The 21,242-nt window shown below is 49.2% G+C and overlaps 1 long non-coding RNA gene across 1 annotated transcript; it reads left to right on the forward strand.

Moving 5' to 3' along the window:
- The first annotated feature begins 3,992 nt into the window (after window positions 1-3,992).
- Window positions 3,993-20,499, forward strand: LOC140601807 (uncharacterized). The gene is made up of 5 exons (XR_012004910.1): window positions 3,993-5,029; window positions 13,189-13,472; window positions 14,418-14,666; window positions 15,827-16,043; window positions 18,947-20,499. It is a non-coding gene; the product is annotated as an uncharacterized lncRNA (long non-coding RNA).
- Window positions 20,500-21,242: the final 743 nt, after the last annotated feature.

Below are 21,242 nucleotides of genomic sequence, written 5' to 3' on the forward strand. Positions count from 1 at the left end.
GATGGATGATAGATGGATACACGGATGTGTGGGTAGATAAATAAAGTTGGGGTGAAAAATCACCTGGGAGCAGGTTGACTAGGTGTCACATCAAAATGACTACTTAATTGAACTTTCTTGTGGAGAACATTACAACTCCTTAGTTTGGATTGTTTGGACACTCCAAGATTACATATCAGTTTTTATTGTTGAATATGTCACCTCCTCCCCAAAACTCAAGTGTTAATTAAGTCTGAAAAATGGTTTGTCCCATAAAAATCTGCTGATCTGATATTATCATCAGGTAGTTCCAGGACAAACTGACGGGGGACGGAGCACACTACCCAACTACTCACATCTACTGCATATTTACTGCGAATTCGACCTTCTACAGGACTGCCTTTTGCATATGGAAGATACCCGAAACAAAAAGAAATCGAAAATATACTATACACGCGTACAGATGCCAATGCCTAGCCTTGTGGAACTAACTCACAAGGTGGTTGGGGAGGCAGCGCATAAGCTCTCGTGACAAATTAAATTCTACTTTCAATAGTAACATGAGAACAGTTTTTCCGAGATAGAAAGTGTCCGTGTGGACTGAGTTGGTGGAGAAATCCAGAGTGTCGGTGTTGCTGGGGACGGAAAATACTCCAAGTGGGAGATGTCTGCGGGCAAAGACAAGGGCGTCCTTCCCCCTTGCCAGACCTGTCTACGTCACAGGCGATTAACAAAAGATTACCTGGTTTTCTTCCAATTAATTTCACTCAATATGGATTCCACAGCCCAAAGCACATGGTTACCACGATTCAAAAAGCTTCCATCGCCACGGTCCTCTGTCTCACACGCCGTTCCTTACAGGCTGATCCAGCTGCTGTCCCATCCACGTCTGTACCAGTTTTAGGCGCGAAGTATGGGATCGCAGCACTTCTGGGTTGCCATGGCCAGACTCAACCCGCGAGCCTCATTAGACCAGAGCGACTGTCCCGGGCAGGGTGACTAAGTTCCTGCTGCATGTTGGAGGCTAATGGCCCTGAGGCGGCAGGACCCGAGTCCCTGCCAAGACCAGCTTCGGGGCCTGGTGCTGGATGGAGCCTTCTGCTTGCCCAACATGGGACAGCACGACCGGTTCTAAGGAAAAAGTCAAGACTCGTGTATTTACACACTTTCTCTGCCACTTTCTCTCCGTGTGCCACAGGCCACATCACTTTTCTGAGCTGAGCTCCCGTTTCTTCCAAAGTAGGGGAATTTTAGGAAAAAAAAAAAAAAAATCTTCACAGGATTGCTGTCAGGCTCAAGATCACCGTGAAATGGTATTGAGGGCAAATGTTTGTGGTCTCTGAAGCACCTCCGTGCATGTTAAACCCCATATATACTCTGAAGTGACGTCCACACTCATACCAGATGTTAGGGCTCGAATTTGGTTGACCAGGCTAACCAGCCGCTTGCCTGAACTCCTAGGCTTTTCAAAGCAAAGCCAACTGCTGGTCACTTTCTTTCCATCTGTAACCAGCATATGCAGAAGGCCGGGGGTAATTCCGTTGCGGTCTGCTGGGGGCTTTCTGCCTGCGGGTCTCTCATAAAGCTCGTCTGGGTATCTGCTAGGCTCTGCTGATGGAGCAGCAGGCTTTTTTGAGAGTGAAGAGAGACGCATGATTTATTTCCCTGGTATGTCTGGCATGTGCCTTCAGACGCTGGGGATGTACAGTGCACTATTATTAAGGTACAACTGCGCCCTAGAATTCCCCAAGGAAACACTACCGGAAAACATAGATAATCCTGATCTTCCAAAGGCAAGTGTAGACACATGACAAAGGAGAGACTTTGAGGGAGCAAGCACTTGTAGCTACCTCAGCTCCGGAGGACAGCGTGGCTGCTTGAGGGTGATCTGAGCAGAACGGAGTACTGACTCTGATCAAACAAATCAACAAAAGGCCTAGTTGTGCTCTGTGATTATGGTCCTTGTTTCATTTCCATCCTAGAGACGCTGTATGAGCTGTGGCCACAAATAAAAGGGAAATTAAAAACCCCCACCCCCGCCCCCCAGGCCCACCTGGCTAAGAATCTGCGCTTTGCAAACAGAGTAGGATGAGAGGCAGGGGTTCTCGTTCCCAGACACAAGTGTGAATGGATTCTGAGTTCAATGGCGATTGGAATCTCTCATCTCTGGGGCATGAAAGGTTTGGGGAAAGGGCTCCACCAGCCCTTCCTGGGGCAGAAGTTTGGAATGGCATGGAAATAGGATCATATGGGCAACCCAGCAGTGTCCAGAAAAGAGAGATGACACATCTGACCTCTGTCGAGAAGAAGACCAACATGCCCCTGGTCCTATGGACTGCTGGGTGAATGCAGGGGAAGTCACAGTCCCAGCCCAAGGAACACAATTCGGAAATTCCACTTGCCAAACAAAAAGTCAGCAGAACGCCTTAATGTAAAATCATTAATATGATTATCTTTATTTTGAAAGCCTAACTTCAGGCAATATTGTCAAGCACAGATGCCTAATTTAGTGTGGGGAAGTTTCTACAATCTATATTTGTATACAAGCCATATGGCAAGACCAAAGTATTGCCCATCCTCTCCTGAGTACCATCCCACACACACACACTCGTGCATGCACACACGCAGATGCACGCAGGGACGCATACACTGGCAGAGACATACACACAAACACACACAGATGCACAGACACACTTCTGACCTGATTAGTTCTGACCCTTTGAATTAAAAACAGAAAAAAACAAAAAGGCATTTAGCATGTTCTCAGTGTTATGAAAGCCAAACTGGATAAAAGATATTGATAAAAGCTGGCTTCTTCAAGAAACATAATCTAAATCCTTGGGAATTTTGAAAGAAAGAAGGAACTATCCCACTGGATTCAGAGAGCGCTGCCTATTTGCCTGGGCTTCTCTGAGGACGTTTCCATGAGCAGCCTTTCCCAGGAAGCAAATCTCTTTGCAGGTGAGACACACCAGCACCTTCAGAAGCAGCCAGAGGATTCATCGAATGCTTCCGTGTCGTGGCTGACCTCTCGTGAAATGATCTGCACCAGTCAGGATAAAGCGGCCCCTGGAAGGGCTCTCCGGGCACCTGTTGGCGCTTTATGAATCTTAGGCTGCAAGACGGAGTGTCACGAAAGCCGCAACCCCTGCAGCACACACCTGTCCTCACCGTCCTCCTCTGTAAACCCTGTTTCCATCTGATTCTCAATTAATTTACAGGTTGTGCTCATTGTCTTCAAGTGGCGGATTTACGGAGCATCGTGGTACACTAACCCGTCCTCAAAGCACCGTTCAGACACCTACTCTCAGAATTTGCCCGCAGTGGTGTTCTTGCCTGTGAAACCAAGCTCCAATGTGTTGCATTACACGAGGGGGTTCCAGAATCCGGGCTATGAGGCACACTCGCTGCTCTGGAATAAGGTAACGGGTGCATTCCTCACCTGGACCTGAGTTTTAATGTTTTTCACATTATTAATCACTAAAATGCTTGACGCCCCATCTGATGAATTAGTACAACAGGACAAGGTCTCAGACAAACGCCATCCTTCAAGGACTTCCTATTGTGTCTTATTTGTTTTATTTTACTGAGCTTCTGAGCAAGGTGTGGAGAACTGACAACGTTCTGGTTGTGCTGCTCTGTGCGTGGACAGCCTTGCCTCTCACAGTGGTTGTTATCTGGCAGGGGGTGCATGTCACAATCACCTGGGTCTATATGTGACTGGGGGACATGGAAGCCCTGTCACATTCGGGATCTCTGGCACCAGGCAGGGCATCGATGGCCTCGGAGGCTCCCAGAGTTAGCAGTGACCGCTCTCCAGGTGGCCGAGTCACACCTCAGTGCCACCTCTTCCCATCAGCCCCGCGGGTGCCCATCCACCAGCCCACGGCCCTCTAAGCCTCAATTCCCTACAACTTCCCTGGGTCTCCCAACAGGCAGGGGGAGAACTCTGTGATGATTTCATAGTCACTGAGCCTTCTAAGAATGTTTCTCATTTCCTTCCTAGGAAATCCCCAACATGTCTCCAAACCAGCTCCATTTCCAGGGGGTGCAAACAGTCGGCGGTGTGTTAACGCTCAGCTATGACATTGGGAGACCTCAGGTTTAGGTTATTTAGACATGTGGGATGAGCAAGGAGTCCCCGCCCATCCGATGCTGGCATCCAGGGCCAGAACCTTCAGAAGCGAGCCCACCCCAGCACCAGGGCAGTGTGGCAGTGTGGGGTCTCCTGGACGTTGGCTGCCCTCTCATGACCGGGATGGCAGTGCTCAGACAGGGCCAGGGTGGCCACACGCCGGGCCCCTGGGGGCTGGAATGCAGTGACCTGGAGGTGGCTCTGCGCTGACACTGACCTCCAGACCTGGGTCACGGTCTGTCCCCAAAGCCACCGCTAACGGGACCACATGTATCAGTCAGGGACGGGGAGCATCAGGGTGAATTCCTGGTGGATGGGAGAAAATCGGACATGAGACAGAGAAGGGCTCAAGCCCTGGGGCCTGGTGCTTGTCGACCGACACTTATTCTGGAGCCATAGCAAGACACTGAGATGTCTTCAACTGGGGAGTGACTTCCTAGGGATGTCCAGTTAGGAAGCTGCCCTGGAGACTGCGTGCGGAGACCAGGGGCCTGCTGCAGAACTGACGAGGAAAGCAGGGAGGAGGGTATGGACAGGGACTGTTTCCCACGGAAGGCACTGCAGCACCCGGCACGAGCCCTTTCTGCCCCCTTTATAAGTTGGCCTGCATTTTTGTCACCCTTGGCGTCAACCCCAGCATCTGAAAAGAGGCAGCTCTTCACCCCCGAGTAAACACGGCTGTGGGAAGTCAAGGTCCTGATCGATCCCAAGCTCCCACCCCATCTACACCTCCAGCACAGTGCAGATTCCTCTCCCCTGCCCCGCTGGAGAGGGCTCGCTCCCTCGTGTGCTGCCGCAGCCCCACGCCAGACCCCTTCCAGGGAACTCCATCACCAACGCAGCGCTATCCCTCGGTGGGGAACCTCGCAGAGAGGGAAAGGCAGAAAGAGCACGAGCAGGCCCAGAGGCACCCAGGTAGGCCCCCAAGCCCTGCTTCCCAGGTAGGTGCTTGCCCAGTACCCTGGTCCCCACGGGCAAGTCAATTCTTCACTCTTTCCCGGTGCTCTTCATACATCATCTGACTATGACAGAGCTGCTTCTTCTTGGAAAAAAAAAAAAAAAATTGCATGAATCAAAAGACAGAACCTGAAACCAAATATTTGCTGACAGCTAGAACTCCTTAGTGTGGACTTGAAGCCCATCTGGATTTTGCCTCAAACCACCCTTTCCTCCTCATGTCCTGATCCTCCCTACTCCTGCAATATCAGGTTTCTGGTCCCACAGGGAGGCATTGGGCCTATGAAGGCCGTTTCTGTTTCTGTAAACTAGGAAGATGAGTTACTATTCTTGTGTGCTTCTTCCTCTAGACTGGTAGCACTTGGAGAAAAAAAAATCTTGTCTTTTATAAAATATAACATATTACCCGAAATATAATAGGCGAGCAGTGACTATTAGTGAATTGAATATATTTGTTTTTAAATCATCTTTGGAGGAATTATTCTTTTCAAAATGCACATGAATCACATACACGCCAAACCAAATCTTGTTATTAATTTCTGATAAAGTATCAGAAACTGTTTCTCTGCTCCTATCTGGAACCAACAATAATTGTTATTTTTCCTTCTCACTGATTTTTTTTTTCTAGAAAACGTGATGCTTGTATCATCACACATTGAACACTCTATCCAAGTACTTATTAATTTTAAAGGGAAGTCATTGTTTTGTAAATGAGGTTTGGGATCCCAATAGAGCAGTGACTCATTTTGTGTTTGGGTTATCAGTTTACCCCACAGATCTGTATTTCTTTATTTTTTTTTAATTTATTTTTTATTGGTGTTCAATTTGCTAACATATAGCAGATGTGTATTTCGTTTGTAAATCACATGATGCTGGAGCAGCCGTATGAGGTGGTGAGATGAACTCCGTCCCCTCAGCTTGGGCCCCTCCTGGTGATGCTCCATCTCTCCTTGGGCTGTTTCCGGATGACTCCCCTGCTATACATCTGCATCTGCATTAATCATGTTAGGAAAAGTTTCTGGGGTGCTCTCAGTGCTATCATCTCAAAATACATCGTCAACCATGTGTTCTGAGCACCTACTGTGCTAGGCTCAGGAGCATAGATCAGAATGTTGCAGGAAATGACAGGAAATAGAATTTCTGTTTTCAAACAAGGTAGTGAGCATTAGAAGGAAAAAATAAAAACTGTAACTGTGCAATGATCCACATATCATTGACAGTTGGGGAGTGTCTAATATGTCCCAGAATCAGTGAGGACCAATTCCACAGGCACTAATTCTATCAGCCATTAAAGCATCTATAAGATCTGTAACACTGTCACCATTTACAGCTCACAAAAACCCAAACTCATGAGAGAAAAAAAAAAAAAAATGATTTCCCTAAGTCTCTGCAATGGTGCAGTTCGGACTTGCACATTGCTGGGCCTGACGTGCAAGCCCATGGCTGTCCTAGCTCTACCTGCTGGAGATCCTCAGGGACACGCCCATAAACAGAGCTGTAGTTCCAGAATGAAACAGGCCAGAAGATTAATTGTTAATTCAGCTTCTATTTACAAAGGGAAGAGATGGGAAAGCTTCTTTTTTTTTTTTTTTTTTTTTGGAAAGCTTCCATTTTTTAAACTCAAGAGATCCTCCAGGGCACAGGGATGTTGGAGAAGGAGCAAGGATCCTTGCCTTGTCTTCAGAGGCCAGCGGCCACCCAGGAAGGCTCTGTTGCCCTGTTTCTTTCACCTGGACCCTCTCCTCTGCCCTCCCCTCAGGCCACAGGAGTCCCAGAGCCCCTGGAGGGGACCCGTCACCCTTCTCTGACAGCACAGCACCACCTGCAACTGTGCCGTGTTCTGCGAACCCTGTAACAGGCACCACACTGGCAGGCTGAGGGCTGGGCCAGGAATCAGGGTCCGGAGGCTCAAGGACATGGAAAGGCTTGGCCAAGGTCCATAAGGCTGGGCGTGGTCCTCAGGTGGTTCCTTGCCTACAGAAAGCAATAGTTGGGGTCAGATCTGAGGTTCTCTAAGGGCTTCTTCTATCTAGTTCCAAAGTCTTGACGACCCATCTGCCTGGCCATCCCCATCTCCTCACCCTCCCCAGAGGGTTTTTCCCCGGTGGCCCCTCGTGGCTGGTCAGCAGGGCCCAGCCTGGGGCTGAGGCTGAGGCAGGGGATCGGTGGGGGCGGCACCCACCTTGTCTGCCCGGGCACCCCTCTGCTCTGGGGAAGGGAGCCTCGTCTCCCAGCTGCCCAGGCCTGCATCTTGAGTGACAGCTTCTTCAGGCCTGGGGTAATGTCATCATTCCTTGGCCTTAATTCAGCCCTGGTTAAGTGTTTCTCTTAGAGGAACACATCCAACGACAGGTGTAACAAACGGAAACTTCCAGTCTTTTGAGGCCCATGACAGCTGATGGCTCAAAGCCTCCTGCAGCCATGGTGGGGCTGGGGGGCTCCTTCTCTCCTCCGTGAAGCCGTAAGACAGCTCAGGTGAAGGCAGCACAGTCCCGGCCCGGTGACGATCGCCAAGCATCCTTCCCCGACACCATCCAGGCCCTTCCTCTCCTGCTGTCCGCCCCTGCGAGGCTTTGCTCCCCCACTTCCCTCCCGCGCACCTGCTCCTGGTTCGGACCCGCAGCCCTCTGCAGCCATCAGGCATGGCGAGCCCGTGGGCAGTGTGAGGTCCAGCTCAGGCTCGCCACCTCTGCGCCTTCCTCCTTTCCTGAGCTCCCCCCACCCCCTGCTCTGGGGACCTGGTCCTGCTGTTGCCCCTTCTGTCTCCAGGGTGACAGAATGGCAGGGCCGACGGGCTGGACCACACTCTTTGTCCAACTGCAGGAGGCACCTCCAGCCCCAGGGACCTCATTTTACCAAAATTGGCTCAAACGACCAAAGTTGGCTCAAACGTACACCTGTCCAGTGGGTTTGTAGAAAGGAAGACAGTGGTTACAGCTCTCCTGGGTGGTGGGGTGACAAGTCAGCCTCGTAGGCCTCATTCGTCCGCCCCTCTCTGGCCTCTCCTATCTCTGTAGAAAGGTAGCAAGACACTAAGGATTTGCCATTTCAGAAAAAAAAAAAAAAAAAAGAAAGAAAAAAAATTACCGTGAGCAGTGGGGGACTGGCTGGCCTAGGGGAAAAAGTACAGCTGAATTAGGGGGAATGCTGCCTGAAAACAAAGCCAACCAATATACAAGCAGGAGCGCTTACCTGCAAGAGGAAGGGCGTTGTCTCCTACCACCTGTGTCTCCTCGACTCAGGCCTGCTTCCGGAGCCAGAGAAGCGGACACCGGGCCAAGCATCTTTCTGAAGCAGGCAGAGCCGTGTCACCCACCTGAGAAGGGGATGGAGTGGCCTTCTACCGTATGATTTCACCGTGGTTGGGGCCTCGCCGTCCCCACGGGGAAGCCCACAGCGGGGGAGAGACATGTGGTAGGCCCGGCTTGGTCAGGGAGGCAGACACCCCATCCCCTTAGAACCCGTTTGGACACCTGCTCACTCACCGTGGTCACAGCAGCCGCCAGGGGTGCGGGAAGGAAGAGTCTCGACACCCCAGACGCGGGAGGGTTGAAGGAGGCTAAATAAAATAAATGCCTGGAACATGCTCGGTGACATGGAACTCACGTTTAAGATGTTCAATATTTGGGGCGCACGAGTGGCTCAGCTGGCCACGTGCCTGACTCTTGATTTTGCCTCAGAGTCATGATCTCAGCGTCCCGGGATCGAGCCCCAACTCGGGCAGGAGTGGGGCTCAGCGGGGAGTCTGATGGAGGCTCTCCTCCTCCACCCCTCGCCCTGTGCGCTTGCTCGTTCTCTCTCAAATAAATAAATATTCAAAAATAAACGAAGCGTTCAATATTCTGTTGTGAAACATAAGGGTCTCAGGTATGGGAAATACCGGGAGGTTTTTCTTCTTGTAACACTTGCCCGAGTAAAACTTGCGCTTCACCGTGTATAAAAGCACCATCCTCCGTGCCCCGTTTTCTCCTCGTGTATCGTGTTGGGAGATAGCTCTGTGAACCCCAGTCTGGGTGCTGGTGAGGTCTTCCACCCGCAGAAGGGATCGGGGTACCCGATCATAGCACCGAGATGATAGAGAAGCCGAGTGGCAGGAAAGCTTTGAGGAAAGGGGGAAATGCAGGGACGGGAGAGCAGCCTGCATGTCATCACAAAGCCTCGCCCCCCACGGGGACCCCAAGAACAGGCTGCTGGGGGGCCCTTGCGAATTGGCATCACAAACGAAACTGCACATTATCTGTTCGGATTTTAAGTGCCGAAGGCCTCGCAGAATGTCATTTTTTATTTGTCCTTACAAATAGGGGAAGGTTTTTAGGGTCTGCTTAAGAGGCACAAATAGCAGGAGGGATGGAGGAGAAAATCCGCTGCAAATGGACGGGCCTGTTAATGAGGGGGAAGAGACGCCCCACCAGCCCGTCTCCAAGGCAACGGCGAGGCCAGGCCCCTCTCTCTGTTCCCCGTGCCCGGGTCCCTCCTGCGCGGAGGGGGATGAAGGAGCGAGGGTGGTGTCGCTCTGTGCCTGTGCACGGTGGCCGCACCGTGCAGGAGGGACCCTGCCCCGCAGCCCGGATGGCCCCCCGCCCCGACGGCTGTGCAGAGCCGCAAGCTCCCCAAAGCCACGATGCTGAATGGCTTTGGCCTTTAGGGTACAGAGGGCATCTCCTCTCACAGCTGATGCACCCCCACTGACAAACCCAAACATTTGCAGATGACATTGCAAACCGCTGCTTCCAGCCTCCCCTGGGCAGCAGGGCTGCGGGAGCTCGGGGTCTCATCCTAGGCCCCTGCGGGGGGCTCCGAGGAGGCAGCCCGTGACACTAGGGAGCCCACGCCCGTGAGAAGCTGGCTTCCGGGGAGAAGACAACATTCCTGGAAACAATCAGAGGGAGAACCGACTGCCACATGAGGGGCATGGGGTCTGAGCAGCCCATTCTGTGGAGCAAGTGCCCGGTTCTCGCGGTCAGGACTCCAGATACTTCCAGAAAACACTGGGCCTACACGTAGGATGGCAAATTAAGTGACCAAGAAAAAAAAGGCCAAGGACATAAAACAGAGCAGTGCTTTAGGTACAGAAAGGATCAGGCAAGTGAGCAACACCACGGAAGTATAATGGGCTGGACAAATGTATCGTCTCTTTTGTGCCTTTTGAGAATTGTGATTTTTTTTTTTTAAGTTTAAGACTGATCATCAAAAGCCTGATTGCAGAAGTAATGTGATGTGACTAATGATTCTGCATAATGAATGACCTTGGTATCAATCAGCAGGAAGCCAGCTTTGGAGAAAAATCTTGGAGGCCTCATACACGTGGGGCCCCGACTTCTCATTGCAGCCCCTCCACCCCCTTCTGCAGGAGCCCCTCCAGGAAGCCAGGAGGCTCAGAGGAGACTCGCAGAAGTGGACAGAGAGCCCATGATCCGTGCAAAGCTCGGCTGGCTCATTAAAAGGTCATGTAACCCGCCACGATTTTGCAAAATCTCAACCCAAATACCTCCTATGTCTTTCTTGTTGACCGTCTCTTAACGCAGAGATTTTTTTTTTCCCCGAAAGTTACAACCTGTCAAAACGCAAGTAGAGGTTTAACCATACAAAACAGAAAACCACCTTCATTATGCGGGAAGATAATCAGGGGCTTGACATTCAAAGAATTCTCAAGGTTTTTTTATATGTATTTTATTATTATTATTATTATTATTATTATTATTATTATTATTGGAGTTCGATTTGCCGGCATATAGTGTAGCACCCAGTGCTCAGCCCGTCAGGTGCCTCCCTCGGTGCAGACAAAGATAAGAGTCACAGGTGTGGGGGGAAACTGCCTCTGTCCAGGTGACTCCGGGACAACTGCAGACAAGTCGGAAGCGAATTGCTCCCCAGGGCTGCGTGGCCGCTTTCACTGCACAGCGCCCAGCAGCGGGAGGAGAGAGCACTGGCGGGCGAAGGGAGCACTCAGGCCTCGAGCATTTCCAAACTCTTATTCCTAACCTGTACGTCCCTCCAGAAGTCAGACATCACCGCAGGCTCTCTGTCCTAAGCCACCAGACGCGCGACCTTTCTCTACCTGTGCTGCCTCGCCTCCCCCCTGGTGAAGGCCCCCCAATATGCTCTGAAGTGTCCTGCAGCGGGATGAGCTCGCGTGTGGTTGCTGTTTCCATCCTCAGAACAATGCCCGGCCAATTGTTCGCACGCGCGTGTGTGTGTGTGTGTGTGTTCAGTTTCCCAGAAAAGCAAATGACCTTTGATTAAAAAATATAATAAAATAAATGTTATCAGCTCATGGAGGGGGTGGGTGCAAACATGACAAATGAAGGCCCCGGGGGTTTTCTTTTTTTTTTTCTTTTTTTTTTTTTAACAGTCGTATTTAGAGATCTCCTGTTGCTATTCGGTAGCTGGACTCTTCTAACAAAAAGCAGATGAGAACAGGAGGGGATTTCTCTTTGATCGTGAGCCCCCAGCAGAAAACGGACTTCTTTCTTAAACACCCCCAGTGTAAGGCGTGTGTGCGGCCTCCCTGGGCGATGTTGGCCGGGGCGGGACTCAGCGCCGGATACCACACCGGAGAAGGTGTCTCCCATCCCTCGAGGAGGGAGACGGGCTCCTAGACTGGCTGCTCTGATGTGAATGTCGTCAGACTCCCTTCCTTGCTAAGTGACCTGTTTGAATGCAGTGGCTGTCTGTCCGCGCCGTTCTTTCCTGCCAGCATCTATGGTGTCGGAGCTCATGGCAGTTGGCAGATTGAACACGGGCGGGGGGTGGGGGACAGGGGATGGAGGGCCCGGAGATGGTCGGGGCACTGACCAGCCTGGCCCCGGAGGTGGCCTGTCAGGCCCAGGGCTCCCTGTCTGCCTCTGCAAATTAGTCAAAGCCTGCGAACATTCAGAAATCGTGGCCTCCAACTGTTTTATTATTTCAATTTAGCCCCCGTATGCACAGTAAACTCATTCTTCGAGTTTTCCAAGGCAGTGATAATTTTATGATATTCTTTTCCATAAATGTAACATTTAATGTAATTTAATTTTTCACCTCATTTGTGCCTTTATTTCCAAGCGCTTATTATGTTTCCCGTTACAAAATACTCAGTGCCATAAATTTGAAAAATAAAGAAAAGCAGGAAGAAGAAAATTTTAAACCACTCAAGTTCCACACTCCAGAAACAATAACTATTGACGTTTTTGTGTACTGCCACTCAGTTTTATGCGCGGATTTATTGATATTTAATACAGACACCATCATGATATGATTTTGCCTCCTGTTCTTTTATTGTAATATAAATTCTTTCATATTATTATTCTAAGCTCATTAAAAACATTATTTTAAAGACTGTTATAATCATGTCCTATAATTTTCTTAGTTATTCCCCTATTGTTGGACAGTGAGACTGTTTCAAATTTTTCGCTGTCAAACACAATGTTATCATAAATACTGGTTCACAAAGCATGTTCAATACTTTGGATTATTTCTTTGGGTCGATTCCCAGCAGTACGATTATTAGGTCAAAGTGTTTGACATTTTCCATAGATTTTGGTACAGATAGCCAAATTGCCTTTCACCAAGATTGCATGATACAATTTGTATGCATTAGTAGAATTTCTGCATTTATATTTTGGAATCTACCTCTTGTGTCAAATTTGTATCCTGATAACAGTTTTGGAAAACATCATCACTATATCTATTTCATTGATTGAACCTGCCTACCTTATGGTTTTTCTAAAGAAAAAAAAAAAAAAAAACATTAGTTAAGGCAGAAACGCTCTTATTAGGAGACTATGTTCTTGGGTTTTATTGGTTTTGTTGAAGCATAACTGAGCATCTGACCTAATTATCTCTAGTGGATCTTATCAAAGCAAACATTTCACTTCTTGAAAATTATCTATTTATCAGGACCCCTGGGAGGCTCAGCGGTTGAGCTTCTACCTTCGGCTCAGGGGGTGACCCCAGGGTCCTGGGATTGAGTCCTTCATCGGGCTCCCCACAAGGAGCCTGCTTCTCCCTCTGCCTGTCTCTGCCTCTCTCTGTGTCTCTCATAAATAAATAAATAAATAAATAAATAAATAAATAAATAAAATCTTTCTAAAATTATGTATTTATTGATTCACTGATTCATCTATTCACTTGTCCAGCAAACACTCATGGTGTCGGGGTGCTAAGACCCCACACCAGGTGCCGTGAAGAACAAGGTATGGCCCCACTCTTCAGTCCACTGGGGCTGTTGACACGATGGCGACAGCAGTCCCCGTGGCTCCATGCTGGCCGCTCCGTAGATGTTTGTGAATTAAGTAATTATCGCACACCGACGCTCAGCATGTGACAACGGTAACGTCCTGACGCAAGGCCCTGCTTCACTACGGTTCACAGAGATGTCGCATCGCAGGCAGGCTGGCGGGGGGAGCTACGGACGTTTAAGGTTGGTTTTCTGTTTTTCTGTTTGTTTTGGTTTGGTTTGGTTTTTTTTTTTTTTTGAGTTACGGGATAAAAGAACAATGGTGCCCTTCCTCGCTCAGATGTCCATTCCCCAAAGCTCAGAGATGCTAGAAACCTGTGAAAGTTCTATATCGCCCCACGGGGTTACCCCACCATCCTGCTCAGAGCGGTCACACATCCTACCTACCTTACAGATAAGGTAGACGCGTGTGCTTTGGACAGAGACTTTCCTTCTGCCCTAAAACCACCTATGAGTGACAATTTAGTAGAAATGACAGGAAATAGTGCTCCACAGGGAGCTATAAATTCCAGCTTTTCTTAGTTTCCTTCCTGAGAAGGTGCGTGGAACCACCTGTCGCCGGTAATGTTCATGTCCTATTCCCAGCATGGCTTCAAGGGCAAACTTCTTCGGGTGGAGAAGAAATTCTCCTTGGAATCTGTGATGAGACTAGTGAGGTACTAACTGTTGTGGGTTGAAATGTGACCCCCCCCCAAAAAAAAAAACATACACTGAAATCCCACCAGTGTGGCCTTATTTAGAAATAGGATCTAGGAAGGTGTAATCGAGCCAAGTCATTAGTCTTATCCTATACGACTGATGTCCTTATAAGAAGAGAAGAGACACCGACAGGGAGAAGGTGGCCCTGTGACCGAGGAGGCAGAGATGGGGGTGATGAATCTGTGAGTCGAGGCATGTTGAGGGTTGCTGGTCATCAGGAGAAGCTAACAGGAGACTACACAACAGGTTCTCCTCTAGAGCTGCTGGAGGGAGCACACCCCACAACTCCTTGATTTCAGACATCTGGTCTCCAGGACTATGAGAGAATAAACTTCGGTTGTTTCGTGTCCCCAAGTTTGTGAGACTTTCTTCTGGTGGTTCTGGGACCCTATGATACTCACCAAACCGATTTCCTCTTCTTGGGCACAGGGAAAGGAGGAGACTATTTCCCAGCCCCTCCGATAGCAGAGGCGGGATGTTGGCCAGAAGGATACGCCCCGTCCATGCCTGTCAACGCTATGCAGCACTGCCTTCCTGGTGCTCGCTCTCTCTGAAGGCAGCAGAGCCACGAACGGAAGAAGACACCATCCTTGATGCAACTGCTTCAAAAGCTCAGCCAAGAAAGGCATCTGACGTGCACGGAGCCGTGACGTGAGCCAGCAAGAAACTTCTGCTGAGGTCTGGTGATGGCCACGATGCCTCCTTTCATTTCTTTATCTTTCCCTGCAGCATTGTTTAGCTGCCGGAGCTTACCATATATCGCAATGCAGTGCTGCCATCATTTAAAATGGGACGTACGTGCCCTTGCTTAACTATTCAAGTAGCAGAAAGTGGGTACCAGAGACCAAAAGACGAGGATAAGCTGTGCGATGGCAGGTTCCCTGGTGAACACTCACCTGCAGCGTGGGAGGCAGGTGTGCGTGCCTCAGCCTGCAGCTCCAGGACAGGCGGTGGGAAAGACGGGAACATTTGTGTGAGCTGCCTGTTGCTGGCGTGTTCACGGCACATGGCATGAGGGAGGCGGGCTCAGGACAGCATTAGTCCAGAGGGGTGGACACGTGATGTATCAGACAGTAGACTGTTAACGGTGGATCTAGGTGCCCAGTATGTGGGCTTTCATTGTAAAAGTCTTCCAACTTGTCCACGTGTTGGTAACATTTCAAACCAAATTTATCATTAAAGAGAAAGAGGGAAAACTTAGTCATGTTGCAGAAGAAATGAAAAGAGTGAGGGAGAATCCAGAAATTCAAAGATTGCGGTTTGGGAAGCTAACGGGCTCCACGAGCTAACATATGAGGGCTGGAACCTAAAAGCTCTGAGTAACACAATCTCAGGAAAACTTCTAAATTGAATACTTGGTGGAAGGTCAGATTAATAATGTATCTTAATCTATGATTATAAGGAACCTTGGAGTGGAGATAGGGACTCGGAAGAGAAAGAAGGATAAAGGAAAGAGGGACACCGGGGTGGCTCAGTGGTTGAGCATCTGCCTTCAGCTCAGGGTGTGACCTCGGGGACCTGGGATCGAGTCCTGCGTCGGGCTCCCAGCAGGGAGACTGCTCCTCCCTCTGCCTGTGTCTCTCATGAATAAATAAATAAAACATTTTTAAAAAGGATAAAGGAAAGAAATGTAGCAGATTTGGGGTACATACCTTGGGAGAATGTGGGCATAGTGATAGACCATTTAACTGATGGGTAGCAAATCAGAAAAGCCAACTGAATCTTTGGGGTCATTTATTGTGAAAAAAATCCATAAGCCCATTTTTTAAAAAAATGTCTTTTACTGTGCAAGACTTGAGAACAAGCCCTTGGACCTCTGATCTTTCTCCTGTCAATAGGCTGGACTTGGAGCCTGTAGAGACCTCGAGGTCAGTCTGGGTGTGGCCAGCAGAGTGGCGACGAGGAAGGGGTTCCTGGGAGGCGAACACCTCGGCCCCAGGCTGGGTGGCCTGTCAGTGGAGTCTCAGCATGTCCTGATGCACCGGTGGCTGGTGTCCCTCACCCCAGCCTCTCCGGTTATCACGTCTCTCTCCCGCCTGGGGTGTGCAGAACGAGGTACACAGGTTGGAGTTTTAGTTTCTGTTGCCAAAGCAAAAGGACTGTATATGGGCCTGATGGAAGGGGAGCATGCAAAGTCGGGTCTCTCCCCTGGGGAGGGCTCAGCGTGTTCTGCAGTAGGGGCAGAGGAAAGGCTGTGATGGAGGCCAGGTCGCTGCTGTCCCCTCCACGTCCTCTCCAGGACGCCGAGGGCCCAGGGCATCATGCTCCTACTTCTTACTCTAGTGCTGGGGTGGGAGACCCAGGCCTGGAGCTCAGGTACACCTGCCTGCCGGCTCACCGCTTGCTCTGCCGGTCTGTGGCCCCTGTCCCCAGGGGGGACGGGGTCCCCACAATGCCCTCGGGGGCTCCGCGTGCACCCCGTCTCCTCACCCTCAATGTGTGAGGCTTGCCACATGACTTAACAGAACATGCATGCCGTTGGACGTCCTTCAGGTAAACGCCTCTTGCTGTATGCAGTTTAACCATTTTTAACATTGCTCTTTGGCTAGGAGCCAATCTCCTAAAGAGTAAAATATTAAACATTTTAAAGAATGAGCTATAATCCCTGGAAAACAACATTTCCAATCCTTGAGAGGAAGGGAAGTGTGGGAACAGTAGCCTGGAAGCGGCCAGCCACGTGCTGGAGTTGATGAATTAAATCCACGACCGTCTCAGGTTAAGGCCTGACCTTCTGCTGAATTTCACCAGAAAATAGGGAAAGGAGGCACAGAGAATTTTTTTTTTCCATAAAGAAAAGAGGAAAGTAACCTATGTGAAAATCATAGGTATTTTGTTTTTAACAGTCTGGTCACCTTAGGCCGAACATCCTACGCATCTGCCTGGAGCCTGATTGGGTCACCATCTGTGTATATTATTTTACCCACAATTTGGGCTCAATGTTTTCTCCTTTGGGAGCTACAACCCAGGGTAGGCCTTGGGGGTTGGCTCCCCTCCCGCGTCCGGGGTCTCGCGTGTGACTCTGTTCCCTCAGCCTGGCCTCCCTAACGGAACAGCACAGACAGGTCTGTAAGCAAGACACCTAACCTACTTCTCACAGGTCTGGAGGCTGGAAACCCCAGACCGGGGAGCTGTCGGATTTGGCTCCTGAGGAGAGCTCCCCTCCTGCTTGCAGCCTCCTCGCTGTGTCCTCATGTGGGAGAGACAGACAGTCAGACAGAGACAGACCTGGTATTTCTCTTTAGATGGATGTTCGTCCCATCACGGGGACCCCACCTCCAAGCCCCCACCTGCTGTGGGTTAGAGTTTCAACATATGAGTTTGTGTGCGGTGGGGGATGCAATCATTCAGGCAAGACAGCATGTGACCCCAGCCCTCGCCCGAGTCACCGTTCCACACGCCGGCTTCCTACAAGCAGCGGGTAGCACCGAGCAAGGCCACACCGAGCTGTCCGTGCAAAATTCTACGTGCTTCTTACTCCCGTAGAGGGAAGCACCAAGCCTCGTCTGTACCATTAATGATCTTTATCTGCACTTGTATGTCTCTGGAGTTCAGGCTACAGCATAATGTGTGGCTACTTTTGTCCGGCCCAGCCTGGCAATGCCTGCACCCCCATCCGGCCATCCCCAAGTAGGGCTTGCATCCTTGCAGCACGGACTTCTATTACTGGTCTTTAAAAAGCACAACCAAAAACTCACGAGTCATCCTTTACACTGACAGCCCCTCACACACTCTGCCCGTGTTGTTTGATGTCGTAGGTCCCTGTGGCTTGAAACTTGACAGATTGGCTCTACATTCTGTGTAGAATGCAGGCTCTGATGGTTTGGGATTTCCTGCTTATCACATCATGAAGCATCTTTTAGGTACCCGTGCATGATTTTGAGAAAGTAAAAATCAACCACTTGCCCCTCCCCCAAAATTAATTCATTCATTAATTACAAACAAGGAAGGAAAAGCATCCAGAAATTTCTGGATTGAGTTCTGATCCTACATCCGTAGTGCAGGAGGAAGGAGGTGGGCAGACGAGCAGGTGAGAACGTTCATTCATGCTTCCTGTCTGGTGTTGCCCTGAAATGAGCTCTGTGGGGTCAGAGGCCCCACCTGCCACCCTTCCCTGACCTACCCCCAGTCAGAGCCCCTCATGACCCCACAGAAGCACCCACAGCAGACTCTTCAGAGTGAAGTCAACAGGAGTTCCTAGAGGCCAGAGAACAGAACCACTCACAGGAGCATTGGTTGGAATTTTGTTTAAAGAACTAAAATGCAAGGTAACCAAGTGATGGAAATAGCCTGCCAGGCATGTAAGAGCCCTCGTAAAAGGCTATTTATAGAATCGTAATTCCAGAGGGGCTCCCTCCCTCCTACGAGCGAGAAGACCAGCCCGGCAGGCTGGGGTCACTTACCAAGGACACAGCACAGGCCAGTGGAGGAAGGGAGTCCCGACTCTCAGAGTCCCAATCTGGCAGCTGTAAAGAGTTCTTGAGCAGAAGCTGTTCAACAGATAGGTTAAAAGGCTAAAAAGTAGAATTAGATATCTATACGGCCATGGAAAATAGCAAGATGGTCAGATGGGGTAGACCGCAGGTGCTTCTAAAAGCAATCGAATTAAACAAAGACCTACTATCTCTGATGACCATATCTGGAAACGTCATGACCACACTTGTCTCTGGGATCATATCCTTCTCTCCCCCCAGCCCCCAGCTTCCAATCTCTATGTGAGAAGAAATGGGTCAAACACACCTGTTGGAAATGTTCTATCTTGAATGAATGATATATGAACATGGCTTGATGTTTTTAGGGAATATTTCTTGTAGGTTAGGGTATATTCTATTTATAAGGAATACAACGTGATTTCTTTAAATTTGGATGAGTTTTCAATATAATGGATAAATGCCACTCAAACTTATGTAAGAACAAAACTTTTGTCAGGAAAGTTCATCATTCTTTTTTTCTCTCCATAGGACCAAGAGTTCAAGGTCTCTCTAGTCAAGGCAGCTGCTTACCTCTCCAACCTACCTGTCCGTGTCAGACAGGTTTGCCTGGAAAAGGATTTTATGGCCTCAGAGATGTATCTGGAAGTATGCTCTGACAGTTGTGTCTTGTGGATGCTGTAGTGGTCTGTGTCCTTTCTGTCTCAGGGCAGAGGTCTGGTCTGGACCGTGGTTCCAGCTCCTGCCTGGAGTCCTTCATATGTGCCCGCCTTCCAAACCTGGCTCTCCCAGCTTCCTGGGCTTTTCTGTGAGCCATTAGGTACCTATTCACTACAGCTCCTGTCTGGCTACATCTCATGTCACCAGTTTCCCTTGGATGCCATCAAGTACTTTGCCAGATACAAAAATTGGTACCAAGGGAGTTTCTAGACAATAGACTAGAGAAATGACAAAAATTAGGAGTTGGTATTTGGGCCTGTCGTGGTTAGCTAATAAACAGTCTACCGGTGGGGGGCCTGGGTGGCACAGCCGGTCGAGCATCCGACTCTTTGATTCCAGCTCAGGTCATGATCTCAAGGTCGTGAGATGGAGCCCCTCATTGGCATCCACGTTTAGCAGGGCTGCTTGAGATTCTCTCTCTCCATCTTGCTTCTGCTTTTTCTCTCTCTCTAGAATAAATAAATGATTAAAAAAATTTTTTTTAACCCAAATAGTCTGTTGGTATTGCAAGAGGACTGTGACAGTACATTATAGAGCACCTAGAGAAATGATGAATTGTAGTCACCTAGAACGAAATGCGTGTCACGGCCAAGGCTGTGGGAGAAACAGAGGTCACTGTGCAGGTGTATTTGAGAGCACAAGGAGTTCATCAGAGGCTGCCTGGATGCTCATAATAGTGTTGGTTAGTCTCATTCACTAAAAGAGAAAGAAAAGTCCACATGCATAAATATTTTGGTTAAGACATGGGCAGAGTACCAAGGCCTTTAAACCACTAATCTGACAGAATCATTGGCCCAGTGCAGCCGCAGGGACGTGTTGGCTACCACCCAGCACACTTCAGTCCAGCAGGTGCCAGTGGGCCAGACGCTGCATTGATGTTGATGTCGGGTCCTTCACATCAGTGGCAAGACATGAACTGGGAAGCTACGAGACTTGGAGAATTGGAATGAACGCACCCAAGAGGATGCGGACCACTCAGAGTATCTTCAGCCCTTCCCCTCCCCTAGGCCTCCCCTGCCAGCCAAGTTGTGTCCTCCTAATCATTTAGGGGGACCATTCCTGCCTAAGTTGAAAACACTGGAAACACCTCAGCAGAAAGAGGTTCTTTGCAGTGGGATGACACTGTGTCTCACATCCCAGCATCGCCGGCACTGTTTGTCTACAAATCTATAACAAGGGTCAGATCCCAATCAGCTCCAGGGCAGGATGACTATAAACACAAATTCTGGAAGAAAATCGTCAAAACTAACGTAATTGCAAGTCTTGGCTAATTTATTTTGGTGATGATAATTTGCCAGTTTATCCTCTGAGAGGCTTAGACTATAAGCCAGCAAATACTGTCTGCTGGCCAAGACTGACCTGTTGCCTGGTTATATAAATAAAGTTTTACTGGAACACAGTATGACTTTTTGTTTTCTTATAGTCTGTCCACTTTCATACTAAAAAGACGGAGTCAGGTAGTTGTGACAGAAATCACATGGCCCGCAGGACCTAAAATATTTCCTGTCCAGCCCTTTACAGAAAGAGCTTTGATTCATCCATGGAGAGAAGAGTGTAATTGTGTTTATCACAAGGGCGCAGTAGTAAGAGTCTAGTCCCAGTATACTATCCAGAGCAACTAGAGGTCGCTCTAATTGGTTAACCAGTTGTTTTATAAGTCTGGGGCATAATTAGAGCCCACCCAAAATAAAGCTGAGAAGTCAGGATTTCCTTAGGAAAATGCAGAAGAAATCAAAGATCTAGGCTGGCAGGATTGCCGACAAGGGTATGTCATATGCAATCTGTCCATCCACCACCAAACCATGTCTTTAGGAAACCCTAAAACCATTTACCCCACTAAGGCTTTGTGGAAGCCATGCATTATGAAATTATCAGCAGCTCTGCAAATTCCCTTAAGGGTTGGCCTTCTTAGTGCGCAATACCCTTAGAAAAGAGACCAGATTGTGTGTCACCTAGATGGTCACCAAAATCTTTCACTACAGATGACACTTTTAGTAATCTTGAAAATGATATGATCTCCTCTGTAAAATATCAGGTAATTCACTTTTCCGGCCAGTGAGTGATGGCTCAATAGGCAGAAGGGAAAGGTGATGACCAGGGCCTTGGC

This window comes from Canis lupus, chromosome 12 (assembly GCF_048164855.1).
Source record: "Canis lupus baileyi chromosome 12, mCanLup2.hap1, whole genome shotgun sequence".
Lineage (NCBI taxonomy): Eukaryota > Metazoa > Chordata > Mammalia > Carnivora > Canidae > Canis > Canis lupus.